An 11,995-nucleotide genomic window follows, 5' to 3' on the forward strand; every position below is an offset into this window, starting at 1 on the left:
GCAAACAAGATAACCTAAAGGAAGAGAAAGGAGGTGGAAGAGAAAAATCTCTAAAGCACACAATGTACTTAAACATATCGAAGTCAATCACTAAGCCAAGCAAGGAAGGGAGGGACGAGGAGGGAATGGGATAGTATTTGGGTAGGGGTTAAATCAGCGATGAGTACATGTTTGTACACACAAGTTTTTTACCCCAATAAGTTGTATGAATATAATGCACCAATAAAAAATAAAAAATAAAAAAAGAAAAAATAAAAAAAAGAAAACTAAACTGGAGCTCACAAAGTGTCACTACATCTGTAGTGATCACTCAACTAGTTTGTAAGCAGAAAAAGACAGAATTTGTACCTCTGTGTACTTGATTTCAAAGCCCATGTTCTCTCTACTATACTCGAGGATAAAGGTTTTATTTAAAGGTGCCCAAACTGAATGAAAATCAGATTCTCCCAAGAGCTACAGTGAAAAACTGGGATGGCAAATTCTTATATTGTTGTTTAAGCCACCTCTCAACTTAAGTTGAATTTGCTTTGCTGTTCTCTTTCCATTGAACAAATCAGTGACCTATGGATTGAATCTGAAGTTGTCGCCTGAAACCCAATTAAACACTTCTGTTGAGAAGTTTTTTTGGCCACAGATCACTGGATGAAGTCTCACCATTTTCAGAACTAGAGGAGAATAAATAGGTCAGACATCCCCTATATCTATGCTATTGGTTAACCCAAAAGGACATCAATGGTATTTCTCCAGGAAGTTGTAATTCCCAGAAGCAAGAGGAAAAGTGTAAATAAAACAAATGTAAAATCTCCTGCCTCTTAAAAAAAAAAAAAAAAACAGCTTTTGCTTTCTGTATCTCCTTGTATTCAATCTATTTCATATCACTATACCTAAATACTCTACACTGACTACAAGAATCTCACTATAATTTACTATCTCTCATCTCAACAAGATACTACCTTATTATACTTAAACTCTTATTCAACTTGATCATATCCTCTACTTTACCCTATTTCTGTACCCATCACTCCAGCTCCTCCCCTCTCACCTAATCCTCACCATTGAAAAAGACACTACTTCCCCTTGCCTAAAACTGCTGTCACCTCTAAATCCCTATGGCTAAGACTGGACCAGAGAGGTAATCCACAGGAAAAAGACAACCAGACAATAAAGATAAACTAACCACAACTGAGAGAAGGAAAGGTCAAACAGCCTACACATTGAAGCTTAAAGAATGCATAGGCCATGAACTTTTCTGCTCACACCACTGAGCTGAATCTTTATAGAGGTGGTGACAGACAGATTACCTGACACCCACCAACACCATTGTAGCAGCAGGTAGAAGGAACCCCAAAGCAACTCAGTATTGACAATCTATAGGTAGAACAAAAGTGGGGTGATAGTAAACACAGTTTTCAGGGTTAATATCAAAGTATTAGTGACAGCTGGAACCATATCTCCCAACAGTGATCTGGAACAGCACCTATCAAAATGACTCACAAATAAAGAGAAAAAAGATTCCAAGAGAGCAGAAACACAAACCCAAGAATTCTGAAAATATGATAACAAGGAAGAGTCAGGAAATAATTAATCTCCACAACTCAGAGTAATCATAAATAATGATCTATAAGAAATGCAAGGAGAACTCCAAATCCTGATCTTCAATATGATAAAAGGCCTCACAATAAGCGTAAAGAAAATAAAAGAGGAAATTGAGACATTAAGAAAGAATCAGAATAAGACCTGGAATGAAATGAATGAGTTAATAAATACAATGAAGGCAGTAATAGAAAGAAATTCTGGAAGATTAGATGAAATGGATAATAGAATGTCACTGTTAGGAAACAGTTCATTCAAAACTGAAATCAGTCAACAGTATACAGAAGACATTAAAACAACAGAATCTAAACATCCAACAACTATGGGACACTATGAAACCTACTAACTTATGGATAAAAGGCATTGAAGAAGAGATAGAGGCAAAGACCAAAGATATCCATAATCTCTTCAAGTAAATAATTTTAAAGAATTTTTCAAATATAAAAAAAGACTTGGACATACATGTACAAAAGACATACTGAACACTATTAAGACAAGATCAAAGAAGGACCTTCTCATGCCACATAATAATCAAAATGACCAACACAGAGGCTAAGGAAAGAATCTCAAAGTAGTTAGAACAAAATAATGAGTGACATTCAGAGGCAAAACAATAAAAATCACTCCAGACTTCACAACCCAATTCATGAATGCCAGGAGAGACTGGTATGATGTAATTCAGACCCTGGAATAAAACAACTTCCAACCAAAACTGCTATATTCAGCAAGGTTATTATTTTAAATTGATGGAGAAATAATGTTTCAAGATGAATAAAATCCTTTTAAAATTATAAAGCCAGCATTAAAGAAAATATTTAAAATAATTATAAAGAAGGGGGATGAAAACAAATTTCAGAACCAGAGAAGAAATGGATTCAATCAGTGGGGCAACTAAACAAAGAATAAAGAACAATACATCAGACAGAATACAGAACACATTACAAAAAAAAGAAAAAAAAAGCAGCATGGTATTGGCAGAAAAACAGGCACACAGACCAATGGAACAGAATAGAAGATACAGAAACAAACCCACACTTGTAGTCAATTGATCTTTGACAAAGGGGCCAAATTTATACTCTCGAGAAAAGACAGCTGGGAGAACTGACTATCCATTTGTAGAAAAGTTGAACTAAACCCATACCTCTCATTGTGCACAGGAATCAACTTGAGATGGATCAAAGACCTGGAAATCAGACCAGAGACTGTGAAACTATTAGAGGAGGGCATAGATTCAACACTCCAACATAAGCACAAATAGTAACTTCCTCAATAAGAGCTATAAAACTCAGGAAATTAAAACAAGAATTAACAAGTGGGATGGCATCAAACTTAAAAGTTTCTGTTCATCAAAGGAAATCATCAAGAACCTAAAAAGAAAACCTACAGAATGGAAGAAGATATTTACCAGCCAGCACTAAGATAGAATGCCAATATCTGGAATATACAAAGAGCTCAAAAGACTCTACACTAGCAATCCAATAAAGAAATGGGCAACTGAATTGAATAGACACTTCACTAAAGAAACAATACAAATTTCCAATAGATACATGAAAAAATGTTCAACATCACTAGAAATCAGGGAGATGCAAATCAAAATTACACTGATATTCCATCTAACCTCAATCAGAATGGCAAGCATAAAAATTCAAATAACAATAAATGTTGGAGAAGATGTGGGGAAATAGAAAATCTTTTACACTGTTGGTGGGAATTCAAACTAGTTCAGCCATTATAGAGATCAGTGTGAAGGTTCTTTAGAAAACTGAGAATGGATCCACCATATTATCTGGCTATACCACCCCTGGATATCTTTTCAAAGGGGTTGAAATCAGAGAACTACAGTAACATATGTATATCCATGTTCATAGCAGCACAATCCACAATAGCCAAACTATGGAGCCAACCTAGGTATCCATCAACAGATGAATGGATTACAAAATTATGGGAAATGCACACAATGGAATTCTACTTAGCAATAAAGAACAAAATCATGTCATTCATAAGAAGTTGGAAAGACCTGAAGAACATTATGTTAAGTGAGATTTGCCAAGCACAGTAAGAGAAGGGACATATATTTTTCTCTAATATGCCTGAGCTAGGGAGTATGTGGGATACCAGAGACACTCCAGATAATGGAGAATATCTTCAGTGGAGCCAGGGGGAAAGGGTATGGGAGGAAATAGGCTGAGGTTCATTAATGGAAATGCTACCTGTGATTATGTGTATACCTATGAATATAACATTGTTGTCCTGGGCACTCAGTATTGGGAGGAAGGGAAATGGGGAGGTGGAGGGAAGGGCACCAAGTACTATGTGAATTTATGCCATTGTCAACATGATCTACATTATAATGTGATATTATAATGCACCAAATATATATATATATATATATATATATATATATATCTTTCCTCTTGAAATGTTAACCATACTTGAAAATAACTTTTCAAACAAATTATTCTAATGCAAAATAAATTTTATTTTATTATAATTCAGGATCTTTCTTCTATATGCTTTTTATATATTCATAAAAATACCACAAGGTGGCATACAAAACCTCTTTTAATTTTTTTTGGGGGGTGCAACATTTTATTAGATACTTAGAGAAAACAACTCTTAAATCCAGGCAAGAGGGACTCTTTTCTTGAGAACTTGGTTGTGTCCTGTTCTAACATATGCTATTCCCTGCAGGCTAAGACCCCAGGACCCAGGGATGCATTTTTCACCTGAAGAACCTCTCAGGGACTTTCAGGACTATTTCTAGGAGATAAACGACTGAAAATGTGATTGTAATTCCACTGGGCTGGTGATGTGTCATATCTGTAGTAGCTGTGGTCAGTTGTCCTTGGGAAAGGACAGGGTTCTGATGAAGAAGGCCTTCAGAGATCAGCTTTCCCTGAGTTGCCACTCACTACTGTAGGGTTCTAAAGGACCAAGGGACTCTAAGAACCTTCTTAAGGTGTATTGGCTGAGGAAGGAAAGTTTGTCACCTTGATTTATAACTTCTAAATATTTAGGATGTAGTATGCAGACTTCTATTTTCACCCTTGATATGGCCTTGCAAAGATCAGAGATAAGATTGTGCATATAAATTTGTGGGTATTTTCTGTGCATATTTGTTTCCTAAAAATCTATATTCGGAGGTCCTGGACACAAGGCCCTGACCCTGGGCAGGTTGACAGGCACGGGCAGGGCACCCTTAGGCGACACCCCCCACACCCAGAAGGGCCCGTAGGTCCAGGCCACAAGGCTCCAACCCCAGATGGGTGGGCGGGCGCAGGCGGGGCACCCTTAGGCAACTCCCCCCACCCAGAAGGGCCCAGAGGTTCAGGCAGCAAGGCCCCTACCCTGGGCGGGTGGGTGGGCACGGGTGGGGCACCCTTAGGTGACCCCATTCCCACCTGGAAAGAAAGAAAAATTTTCATTGCTACTGAGTGCCTGATCCCACATCCTCCCCAAATCACACATACTCTCTTCTCTTATTTAAAAAAAAAAGGAAAAGAAAAAAGAAAAATATCCGAGAGGGGTTAAGATGGCCGTGGCAGCAGCTAGAATATTGGAGATGCAGACAAAACATATCCATCTGAACTGGAACTTTTGGAAAACTTCCCCCCGAAGGAGGACTGCTGCTTCTCTACATCGTTAAGAATCCTGGACATCACCTGTAAGGAGAGAGTCTAGCAGAGACCTAGGAGGAAGGCGGTAGCCGCAGCAGTGGCCGAGATGGTGGTGGAGACTTGTATTTGGGTGAGACAGACATCTGATCCAACCCACCCTGATCCTCTGAAGAAATTACCCCAAAGGTCGAATGTTACTGTTGCACATGCTTAGGAACACTGGACATTATGCGGTATGGGAAAAGAACTTGGGAAATATTTGAAATGGTGGAGGCAGTTACATTGGCAGCAGCAAGTACTTAGGGGAGGCAGAGATCTGACGTAATACACCTGGAACTTTTGAAGAAATCACCTCAGAGACAGAATACTACCACCACGCACCCTTGGGAACATGGGACAAGCTGCTGGGTGAAGAGGGTGCTCAGATCGGAGCCTGCTGAGGGGTGAGGCTGGTACCGGGGCTAGCAAGGCCAGGATCAAATCCCACCATGAGGCAAGGCAGGTGATGGGGCCTCCGAGGCCGGGATCAGAGCCTGTCAAGGGGTTAGGTCGGTGCCGGAGCCAGCAAGGCTGGGGATCGGAGTCTGCCTTGAGGTATGGCCGGTGCTGAGCCTACGAGGCCGGAATCGGAGCCTGCCGAGGGTTTAGGCCGGTGCTGGGGCCAGAAAGGCCAGGATCGGAACCTGCCATGAGACAAGGCTGGTTCTGGGGCCTCCGAGGCAGGGATTGGAACCTGCAGAGGGGTTAGGCCAGTGCTGGGGCCAACGAGACCAGGATTGAAGCCTGCCGTGAGGCAAGGCCGGTGCTGGGGCTTCCGAGGTCGGGATCAGAGCCAGCTGATATGTTAGGCCAGTGCTAAAGCCAGCGAGGCTGGGATTGGAGCCTGCCGCGAGCCAAGGCTGGTGCTGAGGCCTCCAAGGCTGGAACTGGAGCCTGCTGATGGGTTAGGCCAGTGCCAGGGTCATCGAGGCCAGGATCAGAGCCTGCTGTGAGTCAAGGTCGGTGCTGGGGTCTCCGAGGCCTGGATAGGAACCTGCTGAGGGTTTAGGCCAGTGCTAGGGCCAGAGAGGCCAGGATCAGAGGCTGCCTTGAGGTTTGGCCAGTGCTGGGGCCTCCAAGGCCGGAATTGGAGCCTGCTGAGGGGTCTGTTCAGTGCTGGGGCCAAAGAGGTTGAGATCAGAGCTTTCCATGAGGCAAGGCCGCTACTGAGGCCTCCAAGGCAGGTATCAGCGCCAGCCAAGGGGTTAGACCGGTGCTGGGGCCAGCAAGGTTGGGATCAGTGCCTGCTGTGAGGCGAGACCGGTGCTGGGACCTCCGAGGCCGGGATTGGACTCTGCCTAGGGGTAAGGCCATTGCTAGGGCCAGCGAGGCCGGGATTGGAAACTGCCATGAGCCAAGGATGGAGCTGGGACTTGCAAGACCAGGATTGGAGCCTGCCGAGGGGTTAGGCTGGTGCTAGGGTCAGTGAGGCCGGGATCAGAGCCTGTTGTGAGGCTAGGCCAGTGCTGGGTCCTCTGAGGCCAGGAGCGGAGCCAGTCGAGGGGTTAGTTTGGTGTGGGGGCCAGCGAAGCCAGGATCAGGGCCTCCCATGAGGCAAGGCCCGTGCTGGAGCCAGCAAGGTTGGGATCAGAGTCCTCTGGGTGGCCAGGCCACTACTGGGGCCGTCAAGAGTGGGATCAGAACTTGCAATGCAGCATGCACAGAGAAATAGCACAGAAAATAAAATCCAGATGCTTCCCCTAATTAGCAAGAACTAGGAGGAAAGGGGTAACAGGAGGAGATCGAGTAGTAGAAAGGGCCCTAATGAGAAGCAATTAAGGTGACCAATCAGAGGGAAGGGGATGGGGGAGGATGGAATCTCTTTAGAACTCATGAGGTGCGTAAACAAATATATCAAAGATAATCACCAATTAAGCATGGGATCGAGGGACGGGAAGGGAATGAGATGGAGACTGGATGAGGGCTTATTGGATGATATGTGATTGTATATCCTCTCAAGTCTTGTATTCCAAAGTGATGTATGATTACAAAATAAAATAAAATAAATAAATAAATAAAATCTATATTTGGAGCCAGGTGTGGTGGTGCATGCTTGTAATCCCAGCATTTGGAAGGCTGAGACAGGAGGATCACTGTTCATGGCCAGCTTCAGCTACTAAGTGAGGCCTTCTGCAACTTAATGAGACCCTGATTCAAAATAAAGAACAAGAAATAGGGCTGGAAGTGTAGCTCAGAGATAGAATGCTCCTGGGTTCCATCCCTAGTACCGCAATATATATATATATATATATATATATATATATATATATATATATATATATATATATATACATATATATATATATGTATATATATATATATATTTGGAATCTACATTAAAATTCTAAAATTTCAGTCATAAAATCAGCATTTTATTTGAATAACTTTAATAATAAATAATCTGTAATCTAATTCCCCCTCCCCCCAAAAAATGAATGTGGCAGCTGTTGCAGCTTTCCATTAATATTCTGTTTCTCTTCCTTTCAGGATCATCGTAGGACTGTACTTACCTGTCCATTAGTATTAAAAATGGCTATGTGGCTAGTCTTATTTATTTATTTGAAATCTGTGATTTTAATAGCAGCTTTACTGTGATTTAATTCACATGCTGTTTCTCCTCCCCTTTCTCTCTTTGCATCTGGCCTCCATGACGTGATATCAGTGCTCTTGCAATCTTTCTCTGCTTCCTGTGCTGTGCCCTGCGCTCTACAGACTTCTCATGGCCTAACACGGACTGAACCCCTGAAATCTCCAGAAATGTGAGATATTAAATATATTCCTTCCATTTGTGGTGGTCACGTGTTTTGGATTATAGTAGTGAGAATGCTGACAGAAACAGGTTGGATTTCTGGATCATATAATAGCTCTATTTTTAATATTTTGAAGTTTCTATAGTGATTTTCATAATAGCTACTCCAATTTACATTTTTACACAGTGTGTAAGAGTTCCCTTTTCCACAATAACACTTGCTTTTTATATTTTTTTTACAAATTGACATTCTAACAACTGTAGGATATTTCTTTGTGGTCTTGATTTGTAATTCTCTGACGGGTAAAGTTGAACATTTTGTCATATACCTGTTGTTTGTCATACACCTGTAATTTGTAAATATTTTCCCCCATTGCTCGGGTTGTCACTTCACTTTTTTGATTGCTTTCTTTGCTGGGAAGCTTTTGAGTTTGATGCAATCCCATTGGCTTGTTTTTTTTTGTTTTTGTTAACTGTAGTTTTCAGGCCAAATACAAAAATCACTATCCAACCCTATGTCAAGATGTTTTCGCATTTTCTTCTTGTAGTTCATTTTAGGTGTTACATTTAAGTCTTCAATACATTCTAAATTTACTTTTTTTAGGTGATATAAAGTCTAGTTTCAGTCTTGCATGTCAATGTGCAGTTTTCCCAATATCACTGGACTTTCTGCCTGAGCTGGGACTGGTGGTGCATGCTTGAAATCCCAGTACTTGGGAGGCTAACACAAGAAGATTGCAGGTTTGCGACCAAACCCAGCTACTTAGTGAGGCCCTCCACAATTTATTGAGACCCTGTTTCAAGACAAAAAATAATAAATAAGGGTGGGGTTTATCTCAGAGACAGAATGCCTAGGTTTCAGGGAACTGCAAAAAATAAATATAATAATAAAATAAAATTAAATAAATAAACAGATTACTCTTTATGGGTTTTCTACTCTGTTTCATTGGCCTATGTGTTTTTATGCCAGTGCCATGCTACATTACCATAGCTCTATAGTGTACTTTGATAAGCTGCTTTTCTCTTGCTTTCAAATTTTTTGAGAAATTGTGTTTTGGTGAAGGTCACTTTTTCTGTAATGTATTTGGAGTTGTTTAGGATTCATGATTCTGAATACTCATTTTCCTCTCCATTTATGGTAAGTTTTCTGACATGATTTCTCTAATTTTTCTTCCCCTTTCTCTATTCTTTCTTTTCTTTGATTACATTACTGAAGTTCTGTATTAAATTTTCCAGTGCAGTTATCCTTTTAGGTCCAGAATTTGGTTAGTTTTTTGTAATGGGTTCTCTTTGTTAACCTACTCATTTTGTTCATGTATTGTTTTCTTAAATTTTTTCACTTGTGTTCTCATGAAGCTCATTTAGCTTCTTTTAGACAATCATTTTGAATTCTTTTTCAGGAAGTAAACAGTATACTTTGGTGCTTTCATCTCCTTTGGTGGTATGTTTTCCTGAGTGTTCCTGATCCTTACAGTCTTATGTTGGGTGAATATTTGGAAATGTAGGCACTTCGTGCTGTGGTCCAGGCAGTGAATCTCAAGTTGGCTGGCCTGGTACAGAGGTTTCCAGGGACCTGGTTTCCAGGGGCCAGCCTGGTGCTCATGTCTACTTGAGAAAACCTGGAGCCTGGGCCAGGGAGTGAGCCTGGAGTGCCCATGTAAATTGTATAATTCAGAGCCATTTAGTATATACAAACAGTAATATTATAAGCACAAAAATTCTATGCCCATTAGCAGCATGTGACAAGGTTTGATAATTATACTGTTAAGGTTGTGCATAACATCAAACCAAGTCCTTTTTCTTTCTTATTTTCCTTTCTTTCTTTTCTTTCTTTTCCTTTCATTATTTTCTTTGTACAGGGGATTTAACCCAGGGGTATTTTACTACCAAGATACATTTCAAGGCTTTTTTTTACATTTTATTTTGAAATTCGGTCTTGATAAGTTGCTGAATGTCTTGCTAAATTGCTGAGGCTGGCCTTGAACCTGTTATTTTCCTGTTTCCGCATCCCAAGTGCTGAGATTATAGGCATGTGCCCCCATACCAGGCTAGATCAAGTGTTTTAAGATCAAGTGTCCAGTTAACCAGGTTATCCCCTTTGCCTTGGTGAATGGTCATTCCAGTGATGGAACACTATCAGATTATATTCAGGAGTGACAACAAAAATGGTGTAAAGCCCTTAATGAACCAAGAGGGCTATGTGGGGTAGCTAAGAAATAAATCTTTGTCATTTTAAGCCACTAAGATTTTGAGGTAGTTTTCAGAAATAAATAACCCAGCCTAATATGATTTATACACATAGGATAAAAGTCTGTTTCATGAGAAATCACTTAGGCGAGGCAGAATTTACAATTCTAGAATAACTCCGAATACTAATTGCTTTCTTAAAATGGAAAAAAAAAGTAGCTGTTTTGAGTCAGATGATGATTGAGGGAACTTCATTTGAGCTAGGAAAATGATACAATCACTTCTATTTACACAGTAGAGAGTTTGATATGATTCTTTTCTTAGCTTTCCTCTGCTGATGGAAGCAGGGCAGGCTGTTTGATATAGCCGTGCTTCCTAAGATTTCTTTCTGGGATTCTACCTGAAGCTTATTTGGAGTAGAAGAGGTCTTATATTGTTTTGTTTCCTCCCTCTACTTATCTTTAATAATAATATAACTTAATCCTTCTTAAATAAGTTTATCTGAGGTCTCCATTTTCAATATAACACTAACTCAGTAAGGTTAACAAAGTATGTGAGACTTTCTATTCATTATCAATGTTCACAGGCCTCTTAGGATTCTATTATCACCGTCACAGCAAAATCCTATCAGATAATCTCCATGATTATTTTTCTCTCTCTTCCTCTGATCTACTCTTTATAAGCTTCCAGGTTGATTTTCTAAAACACAGTTTTGATGGTTCGGGAAACAAAGACTTTCATTAGCTTTTACTTCGAGAAAAATGATTTCATTAGGCATTTGTATTAGTTTTCTAGGACTACTGTAACAAGGTGACAAAGTGCCACAGCTTATGACTTAATCAACAGAATTTCACTGTCTCACAGTCTGGAGGCAGAATTCTGAGATGAAGAGCTTCATTCATTCTAGGGTTGTGTGGAAGCATCCATTCAATGCCTCTACCTTCTTTTCTGTGGGATGCTGGCAATCTCTGGCTTCTTGGCTTGCAGAAGTATCACTTCAGTCTTTGCCTTCATTTTCATGTGGCATTCTCCCTGGGTCTATCTAAAGTTCCCCCAGGACACCAGTCATACCAGACACACAGCACATTCTATTCCAATAGCCATCGTAACTAATTATATCAAAACAACCCTAAATTCCAAATAGGGATTAAGGATTCCTCAACAGTATTCAAAGTACTATAGAGGTTTCCTATTTACCTTTTCAGCTTTATCCCCCCCCCCTACTTTACAGTACTATCACCTGACATGTACAACATAGAGGAAGGAGTTTATTTGCTCACAGTTCTGAATATTTTAATCCATGTTAGGCTAGGCCACTACTGCATCAGAGTTCAGGGAATGGAAGTGGGAAGCAAAGAGAAAGAGAGAAAATAAGGGAGAAATTAGGGGGACATTGTAGTGGTACAAAAAGGGATGTACCTGGCCACGGCCTCAGAGATTCGCCTCAGAGATTCATCCCCTCCAGCCACATCCTACCTTCAAATACATGAGTGTTTGGGGGATTTTTTAAATCCAAACCATAGCCAGGTGGTATACTCATGTAATCCCAGTATTTGGGAGCCTGAGACAAGAGGATCCCAGGTTGCGGGACAGCCTCAGGTATATAAGAAGACTTTCAGCACTTAGTGAGATCCTGTTTCAAACTAAAAAAATAAAAAATAAATATAGGGTGGTGGTGTAGCTCAGAGGTAGAATGCTCCTGGGTTCAAACCCCAGTACCACCAAAGGAAAAAAAAATCCCAAATCATAAGTATCTTATTACTTTATTTTTTCTGTGAGGACAACAAAACACGCTGCTTTTCTGTGAATC

Source organism: Muscardinus avellanarius, assembly GCF_963383645.1.
Source record: "Muscardinus avellanarius genome assembly, chromosome: 1".
Taxonomy (NCBI): domain Eukaryota; kingdom Metazoa; phylum Chordata; class Mammalia; order Rodentia; family Gliridae; genus Muscardinus; species Muscardinus avellanarius.